Genomic DNA, 17,591 nt, shown 5'->3' with positions numbered 1-17,591 from the left:
TTTCCTATTAAGCATACATGTTTCCAAAATGGATGGATCTTATATTATTATATTATAGCAGACACTCTTATCCAGGGTGACCTATAATGTTTTTAATATACCACATTGTTGTTACATACAATGACCCATTGATACAGCTGGATTTGTACTGGAGCATTCTGGGTACAGTGCCTTGCTCAGGGGTACCACAGCAGTGCCCCCCACCTGGCACTGAGTCCAGCCCTGACCGCTCCTCCACACTGCTGCTGTAGATATTGATCTACCCTAAGGGTGCTGTATAGATAATGCCACTTCGGAAGCTAAATATAATTATCAACTGCAAAACTGACATAAGTTTTAAAGAAAAACAAAAAACAATAAATCTGGGAAGAAAAAGAATAGGTTGCAATTCTAAATGACAATATGACTTTCTCAGGACGTAACATTTAAACCCCACGATGATCATGACTGATGAGAGGGACACAAATTGTAAAGAAAGATGCCATAACACACTTGTAATTAAAACGGTTTTGAAGTTACATTTTACTTTTATATAGTTGACTGAAGGGAGGAAAGCAAAGGATAGCATGTTATGGAAAAACATTCATCTATTCACGCAGTGACTTGGAATAATTTCCTATTTAAATTCATCCAAGTGAACTCAATTCCTCAGCATTTCCATGAGCTCAATCCCCTGCAATTGTTTTTGAATTTCACCAACTTGCGATTTTATGCAAATCACACACAACAGAAAGCAAATAGGTTACAAAGAATTACTAAATCTTTTAATGTAAAGCTCAAAATGTATATACATTTTATATTTTATTTGAAATGTGTAGTTTATATCACTTGGTGAAACTGGAAATATTTTACTTTTGAAATCTGCAAGTGCAAAGAGGCAGGACTGTACGTGGGAACTAAGACTGATTTGACCAGTTTATGACAGACGATCAAGTGTGGCAATTAAAAGGATAATAATTTGGAAGCCAAGTCAAGTGACATTCCAGAGAAATGGAGAGTAAGTGTTAAAACATCTCTGCCTTGCACATGAATAACCTCTAAACAGAAATCAAAATCGAGTGATAACGTAATTCTAGTTTACGATCATTTTAAAATGAACGATACTTTCTTTGTGTTACATGAACTGCAATGTTATTTCAGTGCTTTATTGTGTATCAAACTAATCCAGATACTTCCTTTACAATGCAAAACTCCTTGTGAAGGAGTCGCACGCTACAGAATGCAAATCTCTTTAAACACTTCAGTGTACCGGACAACTGCCACAAAGCAAGGACCAGCGTTCCCACACTCATATTTAGGGCTGCTGCTTCTGTCCTCTCTATCCATATGACAAGTTATTTGAATGATAACATAGCGTTAGTGTCCTCACTGGAGTCACTACACAAACAGAGAATCTCTGTCTGGAAACACCTACTGTTCTAACTGACATCATCAATAGAGAAGAACAATTAAGGGGACTAATGACTGGTTTGGACAATTTAAATTGCAATTGGTTGTTACACAGCCATGCACCTGTTGAAGCTCTGAAACCACACGGTACACTGCAGTCCTCTGTGCTGCTGAACAGAGGTTTACTGAAGGCAGTTTTGTTAATTGCTTGTTTATTCAGTACAAAGGACATACAATGGCAACTAGTTGGATAATAAATAAAAAAAACGCAGACCTACTATATTAAAAACGGGGTTGTGGGTGGGGGGGCCCCCTTCACAACGCTTAGATTCAATATCTAATTTCAAACATATAGAAACATAAATGGTCTACATTATAATAATCCTCGGCCTCTCGCAAAATTACACTAAACATTAGAAAATGATTATTTAAAAAATAATAATAAAGGACTTCAATCAAAACCATGTAGTACAGCTACATTCATCCAATATAATGATGGGCTGCCAGACATCTCCTACATGTTCATGTGAGCTGCCCTGGACCTGCACATTGCTGCGAGATATTTACATTTATTCCCATAGACCCCAAGGGCAACGTACTTTCACTAACAGTGCCCAGTCCTAAATAATGTGATGCAGCTGAATTTCAATATTCACAGAAAAGTTCAGACATATATATATATATATATATATATATATATAAAAAAGGTGTTTATTATTTTATTGTGTTTTATTTTTATATTATGGCCATCAGCATCATTTTAAACTGGCTAATTAGTACATTATGATACATTAAATAAGCACAAATGAACGGGTTATTTACATTACATTTCAACCACAAATAGTTAAACATATATGCTGCTACTTACTGCCAGGACATGAATACATATAAACACGTTTTATTTTCAAAATCTTGTAGATTGTGCACAGTTGCCCATGGTAACAGAAATTCTGATTTAGCAACACAAGAAATAATGAAATAAAACCCGAGAGATGCACTTGCCATGGCAACAAGGCAAACGGGAGCGTGGAACAAATTAATATTTCATATTCAGCAGAAATATCAAAAGGCCATAAAGTACATGACCAGCAGAAAATGAATGTAGTATTTGATGCAAATTTTTAAATGTATACATAACACTTACATATATATTCCAATTGAAGCTTACCGTCTGTGCAGTCTAGAAGCATAACGCCGGCAAAATTTTTATTCTGAATACTAATCAAATGGAAATGCAGTTCTCACTAAACTAGTACAATTTCAATCCAGGCCCTATAGTCAGACATAGCAAGAAGACAATCAAAAGTCTGACTCTGGTGCAGCAATGCGGATTTCAGACTTTACTCGTACGCGAGTTTGTGTATATATAAACATATATTCTTACATGTCATTTGAAGGATATTAGGTGCATAGCACTGCAGTACATCAGCCAGAGTGAATTTATTTGGTCACAGCAGGCAATTGTGTTCAAGGTTTTCATCCTTTGTTTTTTTTTTATATAGTCAGGTAAGGCCAGGTGTCGTCAGTTGAACCTAGAATCTGCACAAGTCAAGATGCATCAAACAGAAGCAGTGGACAAACATCAGATATAAAACAGGCCTGCCCTGTCAATATCTCCATACTCTTATTGTAATACAAGAGCATCTCAATGCTTCCCAAACCAAGGTTTTCACATGATTTCAGCTTTGTGCTACAGCAGCTGTAAGCAACAGATCAACAAAACAGAAAAATGACATTTGTTCAAGTATATAAACAAAGCAGATCTGAACCACTGCATTGATTGTCAAATACAAGCATTTACTGAACTCCTCCAGTCCAGACCGTGGGATCCTACACTAGGTCTAGTGCACTTTTTACACAATTCTCTAAATCAAAGTCATGAAATCTAAATATAGGAGGAAAAAACAAAAACAATCAACCAAATCATCAAATCTATAAATCCATGAGCCGATTAAGAGCTCTGGTGGACTATAACTCTAAGAACTCTCTGTGCAGAGGACCTTCGTAGGCCATCACTGCCATTAGGTCTCTTCTTGAGCAGCTCCAAACACACACCCTCATGGGAGCCTCTCTTGGTCAATCTGCAGTAGTAGTTCTCCATTAGCACAGGTTTGCCATGGTTTTACTGTGCCGCTCCTGGCTTTAACTTTGCTTTCCTGCACTTTACCACAGTACAGGCTCCAAAGTCAACTTCTGCAAAGGCATCTCAAGTTCCTTCCCATTTTAAAATCTATGTATGGCCATTCCGGAGACCAATATTAATTCAGAAGTTTATATTACTTAAAACGTATAGAGTGACATCACATAAAAGCACTAGTAAGCAGTGTACCTCACCTTAGGCTTTGCTAAAACAGGATATTAATGGCTACATAAAGTAAATATCTGCAGTGATATCCACATATAAAAATTAAGGGCTTAAAAGCAGGCTAAGGGCAATTATGTGTCAAATAAAACCACTGCTGTCTTTCCTTCAAAGCTCCTGTGAGAAGTTTAATGTAGTGTTAAAATAAGCAACACAATGCTCTTTATGTCGGAATATATTTATTTCTTTCCGAGAGGAACTGCAACACTGGCAAGAGCACCACCAGAAGACTTAATACAGTGAGAACAGCAGCTGTACTTCAACAACACTAACACTGTTTCAGGCTCCAAATGTATAAATCTATTATCAATCTGATCCAAGAACTTAAAACAACCATCATCAATAACTTTGCACAACAGACTTCTTCATTTTCACAGGAAGCACCTTAAATTCCTCTATTTAAAAAAATGCGAAATAATAGATTTAAAAATAAATAAATTAAAAAGAAAAACCTGTGTGGTGGTGTTGTTTTTGTTAATTGAACTGGCATTAAACTGCACTAAGTCAACTCAACTCAAAGTCAATTTTATCTGCTTGGCTCCGAATTCCATAAAACCTTTTCAATTTATATGTTAATGCTCCAAATTAAAATTTAATAACTACGGATATTGAAAAGCAGACTTGAATTATACGAAATAAATCCTGCAAGAACGACCTAAAATTAGAAATTCATGACAGCATGCGGTATGGAGCTAAGCTCTTGTACACTGCAAGATTAAATTTTTGATGAAATCAAAATTGCACTGCACACTGAAGAAGAGGTAGTAAATCTGCTACACTGTGATTTATGGTTTCATTAAACTAAGGGAAAGCCTTTCTTTCACAGCAAAAGCTCTCATAAATTGAACTCCCATTGCAAATTCTTATTTTTAGAAAGTCAGCCTAGCTTCTAAGTGAAACTACAAATCAAAAATAAAATAAAAATGAAGGGCACAAAAAAAATCAACAGTGAATATATGTTAATCTTATATACTGCTTATAGTTGAGAAATAAAATTTCTTATAGCTTGGGCAGTGCTACCATACCATAAATAATTCATGACATCTATGAAAAGAATGTATTATTTGCTCTAAAGAGAAAAAGGGCAGCTCTGGTAAAGATTTTGGAATATTTTTAAATGTTAATTATGAATGTCATTTAGCAAAACTATTTTCAATACAACACAAATTCACATATCACATTCATCCAAATCCTCCCCCACACCCTCAGGTGAAAAGGTAACGTCATAAAGAAATTTTACTTCTAAATTAATATTTTTATCTTGCATATGGGGCATTTTACCGTCACAATAATTGTTAGCACCACTAGCTTGTCTAACGGAATAATGAAAAATCGGATTCTCCCGTTCTGCTGTTGCTAACTTGGGTAGAATCTTATATTCTGAGATGAAAATTTGTAATCTAAGCAGGATAGTATAAGGAAAAAATACTTTTCTGCCATAGCTTTATTAATTACAATCCAGTGACAACGCTAAGCATTTGACATAAAGCAACGTTACATAACACAGCATTGCCAACACTCGCCATTGACCCTTTCCTTGTTCATATACTGTTGATGGCGACATTTAGATGCTTTCAATTTAGCCCTATTGAACTGAATTCCAGTAGTTCAGCAGGAAAACTTTACTTTACTTACTTCACCTACTTCAGAGGGACCCCTGCAGAGCAATCAGGAATTGTTTGCTTTTCCTGCTGCAATCAAACTGCCCGAGTTGTAGCTGAACTAATGAAGTCAGCTGCTTTTCCAGCTCCACACCATCTGAGATTTTCCCCTGGAATTTCCACATTCTTTCCACAGTCAGCATTTTCCTGTAAATTTTTTCTTTAGATACATTTCTTACATATTGTTCTTGTTCTCTCCTTCTGATTTTCAGTCAATCTTATAATTGTATCTTTTCTAAGTTGACAATTCAAAAATCTAAACTTGAGCCTCTGACAGCAGAAAAGGCTGTTATGAATAAAATAATGTTTAAAATAAGGGCCACAGGCAGTAAGTTGGATAGACTGATTGATTGATTCACTCATTCAAGACAAACTGTGCATGTAGTTCACAGAGAAAGCGGGAACACATACATCAAACCCAAAATGTACAGAAACCACCACTTTATTTTGGGAGGGCAGCTACAACACACAGCATTGATTCTAATAACATGTGCCAAGTCTAATTTAAATAGTAAAAAAATCAATTAACTAAGCTTTGAGGAGGCTTAGAATAATGTATTTTACTGGACTAGTTAGTTACAATAACAAACTATAACATAACATATCTTGAAGAGAAAATTATACTATCATATTGACCACTCAGTAATAAACTCCCTCACACACAAATTGCATCCTGACTTTTCTTTTAAAGTCTCTTCATTGGCCCTTAATGTTTTGATTATGCTTCATGTCCAAGTGTATCTGAGAGTTTCAGAATCCATCTGATCTGCGCCTGTCACTTGTTTTAATGTCATCTGCATAGTGTCAGGACAATGTACGTGGAGCAGCACACACCAGTATTTCACATGACAGGCAGTTCATATGTGCACCTGAACCCAATGGAGATCCTGTGCCGGCGACGGCTGCTATTAAATTGTGTTGACAGATCCTTCACAACATGTTTGTTCAGCGTATACTGTTCTCAATCAATTCAAATTACAACTACATTTCATTGTGGGACAATACAGTATTGAAAGACCTTGTTTTTCCCCCACTAGTAACCTGAAGCATATTCTCTAATCTTCTTTAAGACAAAACAAATATGCAAATAAAATGTAAATTACATTTAGGCACTTCAGGTGCAGTGAAAAAAGTAACAATAGGGGGGACTGAATAAGAAAAAGATAAGAACAGAATATCTATTTTAGCATGTTTAAAACTTTTGAATTATGAACATCGGGGGAAAATATTTTAATTAACGCATAACCATTTTCACCAAAATGAAAAATGCATTTTACTACAGGTTTACAGATTTTACTACTACCTGCAGTTGGCTGAAATGCACACAGGGACAGCGCTGCACTGATGGAAATAGGTCCTCAATGCAATTCTGGATCAGGCATCCACTCAATGATTTATGATTCCACACTCCACACCAATACAATTAGTGAAGAAAGTACTTACATGTATGAATTAGAGTAAGTAATTAACTTGGTAAAAAATAAATTAATAAAACAGAGCATAAGTAAAGCTTGAACCATATTCCCTCCACCCTCTGCTGACACAGCACTAACTGGACTTCATTGCCAATGATCTGGAGTCGTTTGCTGGTGTCCACATCATGCAGTGCAGCTAATGTAAGACATCTTGTAATTACTAGATAACTAAATTGCAAGTTTTTTGTTTTGTTTTGTTTTTTAAATATACATATTCAGCATAATACTTATTAGCTAAGCAAAGTTGAAAGCAGATAGTTTTTCACATTTGTGGTCACTTATTAACAAATACATTAGCAAAACAGGCCTCATTGCCTGCTCTCATTATGGAAATGGATACATGTAAAAGCAAACTGCAGAATCGAAAAGGCCACTTGTTTAGTATTGCGATGTGTTGTGCCTCCTTTTTTTGCTCACTGTCTAGCACTGCCTCGATGTATTAATCGAATAACAAGGCAGAACACTCTTCCATGCATTCATTGCTATCTGCTGGAGACTATGCTTTAAGCCTTAATTTCAAGTTCTTCCATATAACCTCTGTTGGCTGTCAAGCAGCTGACTGAACTGGCAATTCAAATCTTCCAATCTTCCTCAGACACATTCCACTAAAACTTCACTCACTCCATAACCAATCACCCAGTCACACATGCATCACTTTCTGGCCACCAATCCTTTACCCCCAGTGATGCAAAAAGTTGCCCGTGGGCACGAAGCCTGACTTCCCTCTGATCAACCCCTGGCACCTCCTTAAATCTGGCCTAGTTAGACTCCACCTGTAGCTCCCATGATCAGTCAACTCCTTGCCTTACAAAATATAAACTGCTATCACCTGCACTGCTTGACAACACCCAATACAGAAGACCAGAAACCAAGAACCTTTTGTGTAATTAATTGTTCAAATACATGCAGACTGTTCATACCGTATTGAAGGCCTGCAATTACCTTCTGTGGTTAACCATAGTGCAAAATAATGCAAGATAAACTAACTGTGTAACATCTTAAACTGTAAGATGCCCAAGCAAAAATTCAAAAAATATTACATTAATAGTAGAGGATGGATTAACAGAGAAGATTAAGATTACCTCAAAACATTTCCGTCCTAATAATTCTTGATCTAAAGTTGCACCCCTCCCAGCAATCTGAAATGAGCTCCACAACAAGCTTTTTATTCAGCTCTAGTTAATAGTATGTTTGTGGTTGCACAATTCTAATGTAACTCAAGAGGCTTTGAATTACGGCTGTGCGATTTGACGATATATATCGTATGACGATAGAAAAATGTCTATCGTTTCATATTATGCTCTATCGTTTATATCGTGGTGTCGCAAATCGCACTCTTTACGTCAGTATTTTTCGTCATTAGGACGCTTTGCGTTCTCCCCGGTTCTTCCACACGTGCCGGACGCGGCAAGAAATGTGCATCAGAAACACAGACAGACATGAGGAGAGAACTGACACACAATAACCAACACAACCAAGAGATTCGTTAATCCGCAAGCGCACACGTTGCGCCCCGCTCTCGTCACCGGGCTAAACTGGAACTGCAAGCACCCCCACCCCCGCTAATTTAAATGGATATAATTTGTATAAAATTAATAAATAACATTTTTTTGCATTTTAATAAATTGGAAAGCAATGCAAACGTATGCAGAAAGTATCCTTTTATTTTTATTAGAATGGTGAAGTGGTTCAACAGTTATTATTATAACTATTTTGTATTAACACGTTCTGTACCGGTCAGCAGAAAAGAAATGCGACAGTCAGAGGAGAAATGTACCTGTGTAGCGCCACTATAAACCCGGCTGTGGTAAATCTACCTGAATCTATACCATTTTACAGCGCATGTGTTGCGTGATTACTATTACTTGTGTTATTGTTGTTATGTGACAGTAAATCATGTGTATATGTGTGTGTGTATATATATTATATATATCCCATAACAACATAACACACGTAATAGTAACCACACAACACTTGCCCTGTAATGTGTTGCATTATGCATTTCCCACGACAGCCTGCATGTAGTATTTGTTAGTTTTTCATATTTAATGATTAACGAAATATATCGAGATATCAAAATATCGAGATATTATTTTTAAATGTATCGCCCAGCCCTACTTTGAATGATTGTGGAACAATGATATGGATGCACTGAGCACGTTTATATATCAATGAGTTTCTAATGAATGGAACCTATAAATAGTGAAAATGTCTATTAGTCTCCAACTCTAGTTTTGAAAAACAGAGACATATTAATATCTAAAAGTCCTGTTGTGTGGCATGTTAGATTTTACAAATTTAAAAAAGATAATTATATTATGATTTGTATTTTGCTCTGTCAAAAAATATCAAATGCCTAGACTTGCAATTTTACAATTTGTAAAACTCTGGATAAGAAGCAGGGGATGCAGGCTATTAAAGCTCAGGCGGATATTTTTTTATATATTTTTTAATAATAATAAAAAAAATCTGGAATGCCTCCAAGTCTACTTGCGGACTCATTTTGGAGAAAGAAAACAAAAAGAGAAAAAATTGTTTTGTAGGGGAAATTGTTTTCTTGTCCTGAAGATAAATCTAAACAAACAAAAAAGTGTCTTCACAAATGCTGCTGACAAAGGCTTTATTTTCCATAAATGTTTTATGAAAGTCATTTACAGTTGTAATAATACTTAAAATAAGAATAAAATAATTTGGATATCTACTGCAGTTTTTTTGTCTGGTTTACTGGCCGTATTTTCTAAATCTGCAATATAAGCAGTTAACAAAACATTTACCACATATTTCCAAAAAATACAAGACATTTTACAATAGTGTCATTGCGTGTCAACTCAGCCTTCAAACTTTAAGATTTGGATTTAGATTTTTACTTTGTGTAGTGGAAGATATAGGTCAGGAATGAAACCAGGCCAAAAATTGAAGATCAATTGATGAATGTTTCCTGAGATACTCCCTTTTTACAAATCTGAAATGCATTTTGACCTGAAGCCATTTTGTGAGGATATAATAAATCAGACCATAATGGAGGAAGACAGATGCAGAACTGCAAACACAAAGTCAGTTAAATTACGAGCACATCTAAGCAATTTAAAAGTGATATACATTACTCTTAAGAAGGAACAGGCACTTCAAATCAAAATGTTTCAAATCTTTGCCCCCCCCCAGCAATACAGTACAAAAGCTCTGATACTCATATTACAGAACCAATAAGCTCTAGAGAAAACAGTCATAGGACTACTGACATCATTCTGAAGTCTTCAAAATTGCATTTCAAAAAAAGGAAAAAAAGCTGAAGTGCATATATGGAAATACGAATCTCTGTAATGAAATATGATGTCTGATTTAATCGCAAGATTGCCTTCCACTACACAAAACAAAAACAAAGTCTTGAGGTTGATTATATGAATAATAAGTCACATCCAGTAGATTTGGGCATAAACATTAGGCTGTTACATTTTCCCCATATCATACTGGAGTAAGACATGCAAATCAACAGATTTACGATACAAGAGATCCTCTCTCAAATAATGAGCGACAAATTAATGTAACTATGTTTTCAGAGTAACATCTGAACACATTTGAGAAGAGTTTGACCGTGTTTGAGTTCACTAGGATGTAAATGGTTGTCTAAACTATATGCTTAAGATCAACATCTAGGCCTACTTATGATCAACTTCAAGGAAGCTTAGATTCTCATTCAATACAGACTGGATGAATAAAAATATGCAGTTAGCAGTACAGGCAGAACCAGAAGCTGAATTCACCTCTACACACAAAGGCTTATACACAGCGGACAATGCATCTGAATAGGAAGCATGTAGGCACAACAACAGGATGCCAAGCCCAGAGACAGCCTGTAGTGTCTGCAGGTACAGTCTGACTAGGTGGGCTTTGAGGAGGTGCCAGAAGATGGGCAGAGATGTTGCAGGCACTGAGGTCTCTAGGTAGTCAGTTCCATCACTGAAGGGGCAAAGGGCGGGATGAGAGTAAAGAGAGGATAAAAGTACAGCCAAATGGGCTGCAGAAGATTAGCAGAGAGGACACCAGGGTTCAGAGGTCAGGGATTAGATCAAAGGTTGAGACCAGAGTTAAGGTGCTGGAGAGGGGTTAGCAAGCAAAGAAATAGTCGAGCACAGCCCTCAGCAGCCTTTGAAATATCGCAATGAGTTGGAAAAAACTCAAAACTTATGGGCTAAGCACCCCCTGCGAGAGTCTGGAGTCAGGAAGTGATAGAGAGGGAGATGCAGGCTCTCACTGCAGGCTAAACATGGCTGCATCAGCATCACAGAGTCAGAAAACAGCCCCACATCTGCACAACTGTTACAGATGTTAGAATAAGCAGACAGTGAAGTAAATAGTTATTTAGATGGAGGCAGAAATTAGACTAAATACTTATGCAAAACCCGCAGCAGAAAGCCTCTTACACCCAGATGAACGCTTCAGGAAGTATCATACACAGCAAAAACACAGAGAGACCACTGAGCATTGCAACACAACTGCACATTGCATATAGCTTTCAGGTGATTGATTGTTATTGCATATTTTTGTGCATTGTACATATTTCTCTTTTTAGTTTTCAAACCTCACCACATGTAAATATTGTTGTCGTTTTTTTATTTGCTGTTTCCTTTGTAAGAGGTATGTGAAGTGCTGTAAAAAGTATAGTAGCTTTTCTAAAGTTAATTTATTATGCCAGAAAACCTTTTTCTAACTGTTTTGCACTTTTTTTATTAATTTGCGCCTGGAATAAGATTTAAAATCACTAATAGTTTTTTTTTTTGTATATATACGTTTGCACTAATACTGCTTTGTGCATAGTTTTTTTGCAAAAAAAAAGGGAAGTTATTTCAACTTGGACAACACATGGTCTGAAATGTTTTTTTCTTCACAAAAATAAATTGGACCTGAGTAGCCTGACAGCTGCAAAATAATTGGACTGCAAAGGGTGGAACTGAAGGAGAGTACAGCATAAAGAGTCTGAAGAGGAGGCACATGGATGAAGAGGCAGCAAAACACACTAGACACACAGACGATCTGGGTGATTTGAGGATGCAGGCTGCCAGTGATCTAAAATCAATAAACGTTATGTGGAGGAACTTGTACAGTGCATCCCATAGGAGACTGTTAAGGGCAATTAAGATATCTGCATAAAAATGTCAGCATTAGAAGATGGAAATTATCATAATCTCAGAAGTGGTCATAGAAGCTATTAAAATAAATAGCACTCTACAAGAGATGATAACATGCTTTCTACAATGCAAACTGAAGTCTTCAATGCACATTGTTTGCTTGTATTTGTTCATCCATGATTAGAATTGAAGGGTGTTAAAACAGACAACTAAACAATCAGCTTCTCACAGGCAAATCTGGTGTATGTTAGTTCATTAAAAGTACTAGAAGGCACGTTGTCCTGATAATGATGCCAAACACTCCAGCAACACAGAACGTCCTGACCACTGAAAACACAAACAAAACCTGTATAATGTAGCTCATTCAAACATGTTGCTACTGCTTTCAGAGAATAATATGGTTTTAATGGCAACTTTCAATATTTTTTCACCTCCTAAGAAATAAAACAAATTAAAAATAAAATCTAAAATGCTACAGAACAAATCAAAAAGCAGTACAGTAATCATTTTGACAAATTTTGCTCAGGTATTAAATATGAATGCTGGAGAGGGATAATTGGAGAGAATTGGAAGTAAGTGAATGAGAAATGGGAAATCTAAATTTAATCTTATTAATTAATACATTAATAAATATTTTCTTAATGAATGTTTCAATTTAGACTGTCAAAAATGAAAATGTTAGTGTTCAACTGTTTTTAAACACCCATAACAACAAATTAACCACATTTAATAATATTTTATCCTGCCTAAAATGAAAAAGCTGTAATTCATCAGAAAAGATTACTCAAAATAATCACAGAGGTATTTTACAATTGAAAGGTCTGCAGTTTCCTAAAATAATTGACCAAGTTTTTGTACAACAGTTTAATTTTGCAAGAGGAGGTAAAACTATCTGTTTATATTCACACAGCTAGAAACCAGCAGGAACAATCATTAGGCCTATTTGTGCATGCAAGTCATCTGAAGAAAACATTATTCCACAAAAAAATTAAAATGTATCAGATGGCTACCAGCACAGAAATCCCTCGAGAAACACAGGAGTTTCATTCCTGGAAAACTTCAAGTAAGTGAGAAACTCAACCCACAGAGCCTTGTCACATTGCAAACAATGCAAATGTAACCGTGTTCCTCAGAAAACATATTATTATTATTATTATTATTATTATTATTATATTTTATATGCCTCTATTACACACAAGGTAAAGATTAAAGATTTTGTCAGTCAATACTTTATTCATAGTTACAACATCGTATTCAGAGAAAACTCGCATCACAGCGTTTTTTGTGGTCTGCACAGCTTGTATAGAGAGACTGAACGAACTGTGGTGCTTCACAACTTCCTTGATTGCTCTGGGACGCTCTCAAACAATCCAAGTCGTTTTTTGACAAGACAACAAGAGAAATACATTTGAATTAATTTAAAATCTATTTAATTCAAATTCTTGATGATGCACTCTGTATTTGGGTCTTGCATTTGCTGCTCAAAAGTTTTGTTTCCATGTTGTGTAATTATAGTCATACATTTTAGAAGTCAAAATGTTATATTAAAACTTATTTAATCAACTGAACTCCTTTCATTATTTGTTCAAAGATATGTATGCACTTTAAATGAAACTAAATGAGAAGAAGGTTGTCCCAATTTTAGATTTTTCATAAGGCTTTAGCAGAATAATCTCTTGCCAACTCCCTGCGCTCTGAAATGAACTTACAAACATCAGGAAGGGAAGCGCGGCTGTGTACACATGAGAATGTTGTGCAATCCAAGATTGTCTCTCTCGCTTGAATGTCCAATTATAAAACACATCAACATGCACATCGCGTAATTCGAATTTGCGTATCTTGAGGGATTGGATAGAAAACTATCCAAAGTAATGTTAGAATCTAAGAAAGCAAGAGAGTTAACAGCTAAATTGTCCTCAATACATGTTATGGATTCCTTGTGTTTGTTTACAGTGGGAAATATGACTCAAGATCAATTGAATGTGACCGGCGGAGTCAAACAGAATTGAATTCCAGCACTTTTGCATGGCCTTCTGCTTTCTGACAAAACCCCATGACTTCTCCAGGCCAGGAAAAACATTTTTTCTAATTTCATGACAGTGTGAATCCTGTTCAAAGGTTTGATCCTTCTTCTTCTAAATAATGCTTCCAAACCTCTAAAGATCAAAGTTTAAATTGTAAGCAGTGCTAAAATGCTGGAAATGAATTCTTCTCCAGAAAGAGATTTTCCTGCTTTACCAGAATATCCCCCTACTGTCAATGGACAAGGAATTAATGGTTTGCCTTCTAGATTGTCTTGGTGTTTAATTCAAGGCTCATATGTGTGCTTGCATGCGAGAGGGGATAGAGAATGAATACAACCTCAGAGTTTGTCCATCCACACACGTTATCAGACTTAAAAATACTGCATCCATGTCATATCACTCGTTTTCAACATTTAGAAAGAACAATACTGCACACAGGATGCATTTCTCTCCCGAGATAAACGATTTCCATTTAATTGCAAGACTTGTTTAAAAGTTTTCTTGTTTCATTATACGTTTAGTAGCAGTACAAGGTTACATTTTCTTTAGAAGGTTACATTATTTACAACTACATTTTGAACCCCAACAAAATTAAATCCTTGATTTATGATGGCAGACAAAAAAGACAAACAACTTCTAAGTGCAAGAGCAAAAAAAAATTGTCAAAGTGGTTTGAATACGAGTTATGTACAGCTCAATCTCTCTATCATATGGAAAATAAAACCAAAACTAAAACATTTAATATCGAATGGGGAAAGGGCTCAACACTGTTTTCTCCCCCATTTAGAATAGCATACTAACATTTCTATGACTACCTAGTATATGTATAAACCTTCTTAAATTTGTATCAAAATACTAATATGCGTTGCAGCTATGAATTAGGCAACTATAACTCACGTGGGGGAGCTATTAAAAATCACCCACGGGTATTATTGGATAGATTTCTATGAGATCTACAAGAAGCAAGATTTGGGGCAGAACTGTGAAGTTGCACTCCAGCATCGCTAACAACCACCATGAGGGTAAACCAGCACATAGTGCCAACCGAACCGCCACATTTCTTCAGTTTGTAACCCCAGACGGTGCCATCGAGAAGGTGTGCTACCAGAGCCACTGCTTTTGAATGGAGGAGTTATGAACTTGCAGGTGGGACCATAGATTTCTTAGCAATGATGACATTTTAACTACTGAAATCTCATCCAGGGACACTGGTTGGGTAGCTCAAGAATAACCCTACTGTACATTCAAAAGGTTTCATTTACAGCCGTGACAAAGAGATCCCCTGGGCAAATTCGGAAAGTAAGGAGAATATATATTTTAAACCAACTGATAAATAAATCAGGTTTCTGAGCCACTTGAGGTTATAGTACAGCAAAGCAGGTTTGTGCCTCTCTCCACTGAGCATGAACCACAAGTTCTTTACCAGTCAGATGGGTTCTTACAATAGATAAATTAACTAAAAATGTAGTTTTTTTTTTTTATTTGAAGTGCTCAGTGCAAATATTTTCATGACATCATAAAACATTGTGTACTCCTTCAGGTGTGTGTGTTTAACTGCATTGATAAAAACAATAGGCTAATAATAATAGGCTCCTAACATGTTACCCATATATGTTCAATAGCGAGTCAATTTCAATTAAATATTAACAATACACTTTCACTGTTAGCAACATTCTGGCAAATACGTTTAAAATCTAAATTAAATTGAATAACAGAAGGGTTATAAAGCCAACCAGTCATTAAACGAAAGTCCCCAGGACTGAAAAGGTTAAAACACAAATTATCCGCAACATTTTCTCCTTGGCATGAATCCCAAACCTCCAAGAAAGTTTAATCATTACAAATGAACAGACAATGAAATGCATGTAGTTCTGTGAATGTGAGATTTTCCTATCCGATTTGTGCATATGCATACAATGTACATGAATTTAAATTCAGGAATCACTCTGCAAAAAGTCCTGTGCAAAATGACAGCATGCACGTTGCACGAAACCTCAACATGCGCTGTTGCAGGGATCACTATCTGGCGAATGTTATTAAACAGCAAAACGTTTAAATTGTCAAAGTAAAATTAGAAGGTATTCAATTATTTTCAAATTCTTATTTAAACGAATATCTACCGATAGGTGGCGCCAATTTAATAAAATAAATTACCTTTTTCAAGAAGAAATAAAACAAACCTGACAGTATGAACATTTGTTAAAAGCAGGGGCTAAGTTTTAAGTTAATCAAATAAACCCAGCTGTGCCTGTTATACTCGACGCGTGTGCACACAGGCCGGTGCGATGTGATGCTTTTACTGGGAAAAGCGAATTCTGTGAAAAACGAAAAGCAAAAAAACAGAAATGGCTGCGCGGTCGTTTCCTCGGACGCGCCTTCATGCGCCTCGGCGGCCGGACGGTTCAGCGCTGCGGCTCCCGCAGCGCCCGGCTGCGCCCGAGGCTCCTGCGCTCATTGAAACCGGGTCTGTCGGCTCATCGCGGGCAACCAGCTCGGCTGCAGTGCCGCCCCAGCCGCACGCCGGAGCGAGGGGAGACGCGCTAGAGCCTAGGCCTGAGCCGAGTGCGGTCCGGTCGGGTTTCGGTGCGGTTCGGGCGGTATGAAAGGTACCTCGGTTCGCGTTCCCCGGCAGCAGGCTGGCAGCGGCTGTCCGCGGACATGCAGGGGCAGGATCCGGCGCTTATCCCGATCCACGGGCGGGGGCTGTGGCTCTCGGAGTCCCACTGCTCTTCCGGGACGTCTCCGGGCGTGCTGGCGGGGAGAGCGGCTGGGCTGTCCGCCCCGAGCAGGGCGCTGGGCGGCTGTGCGCGGTGCGTGTGCTGCAGTGTGCCAGACGGGGCTCCGCCATCACACAGGCAGCGCCACGGCTCCAGCGACTCGCATCAAATAGCACAGACGAGCAGCACCAGGCTGAGCGACCATAACATTACACGGGAGCGGTACAGGTTGGGAATCTGGCCAGGGTTGTTTTAAAGTACGGGTCTGCAAATGCTCCGTGTGTGTTTATTGTGAGCGATGCTGCTCCAGTTGGCAGCGATTGATGGATTCATTGAAGTGTCACAGTATTAGTTTTGTATCTCAACACCAGTGGACGATCCTCTCACCAGTACCACATTGTGGGCGCATACTCAAAGTGATGACTGCTTATTTGTGCCCCCCTACCAAAACACAAAATAATCAGTGAATAAAGTACGCACATTATAGACATGTCTGTGTTTTCACTTCAAACAAATATGTGTATAAATGGACCTTTGAGCTGAAGTAAATACACTGGGGAAGTTAATGATGCTACCATTGCAAGACAGCAGTGCTGTGGGTTAGGTCAGCAACACACCTGGCTATTATTATCTATAATAATGGGTTAGATGGGATACTTACCTGGATCAGTGGGGAATAAACTATCCATGTTGTTCGAGTCAGTTCATGGTGCTTGAGATTTGTCTAGCTGTTAAATTGTGCAGATTGTTTGAACCTGATACTTGATTCAATAAAACATACTCCCTTATTTGGACCAATCACCATTTTCATCATCAGATCCATCATGAGTAATCTGG

General features: G+C 37.3%; 1 protein-coding gene across 6 annotated transcripts in view; it reads right to left on the bottom strand.

Moving 5' to 3' along the window:
- The window catches only part of znf618 (zinc finger protein 618), a 50,290-nt gene extending 33,301 nt beyond the window's left edge, over positions 1–16,989 (bottom strand). For 2 of the 6 annotated variants that reach the window (XM_066712600.1, XM_066712603.1), the window contains exon 1: positions 16,648–16,989. The gene's annotated coding sequence lies outside the window, so the exon portion shown is untranslated. The remainder of the gene's footprint in view (positions 1–16,647) is intronic. The other 4 variants (XM_066712604.1, XM_066712601.1, XM_066712605.1 and 1 more) reach the window with 4 other exon arrangements.
- Between the last annotated feature and the right edge of the window lie 602 nt (positions 16,990–17,591).

Source organism: Amia ocellicauda, chromosome 9 (genome assembly GCF_036373705.1).
Source record: "Amia ocellicauda isolate fAmiCal2 chromosome 9, fAmiCal2.hap1, whole genome shotgun sequence".
NCBI lineage: Eukaryota > Metazoa > Chordata > Actinopteri > Amiiformes > Amiidae > Amia > Amia ocellicauda.
The sequence above is the reverse complement of the archived record's forward strand: the minus strand, read 5'-3'. Positions and strand labels throughout refer to the sequence as shown.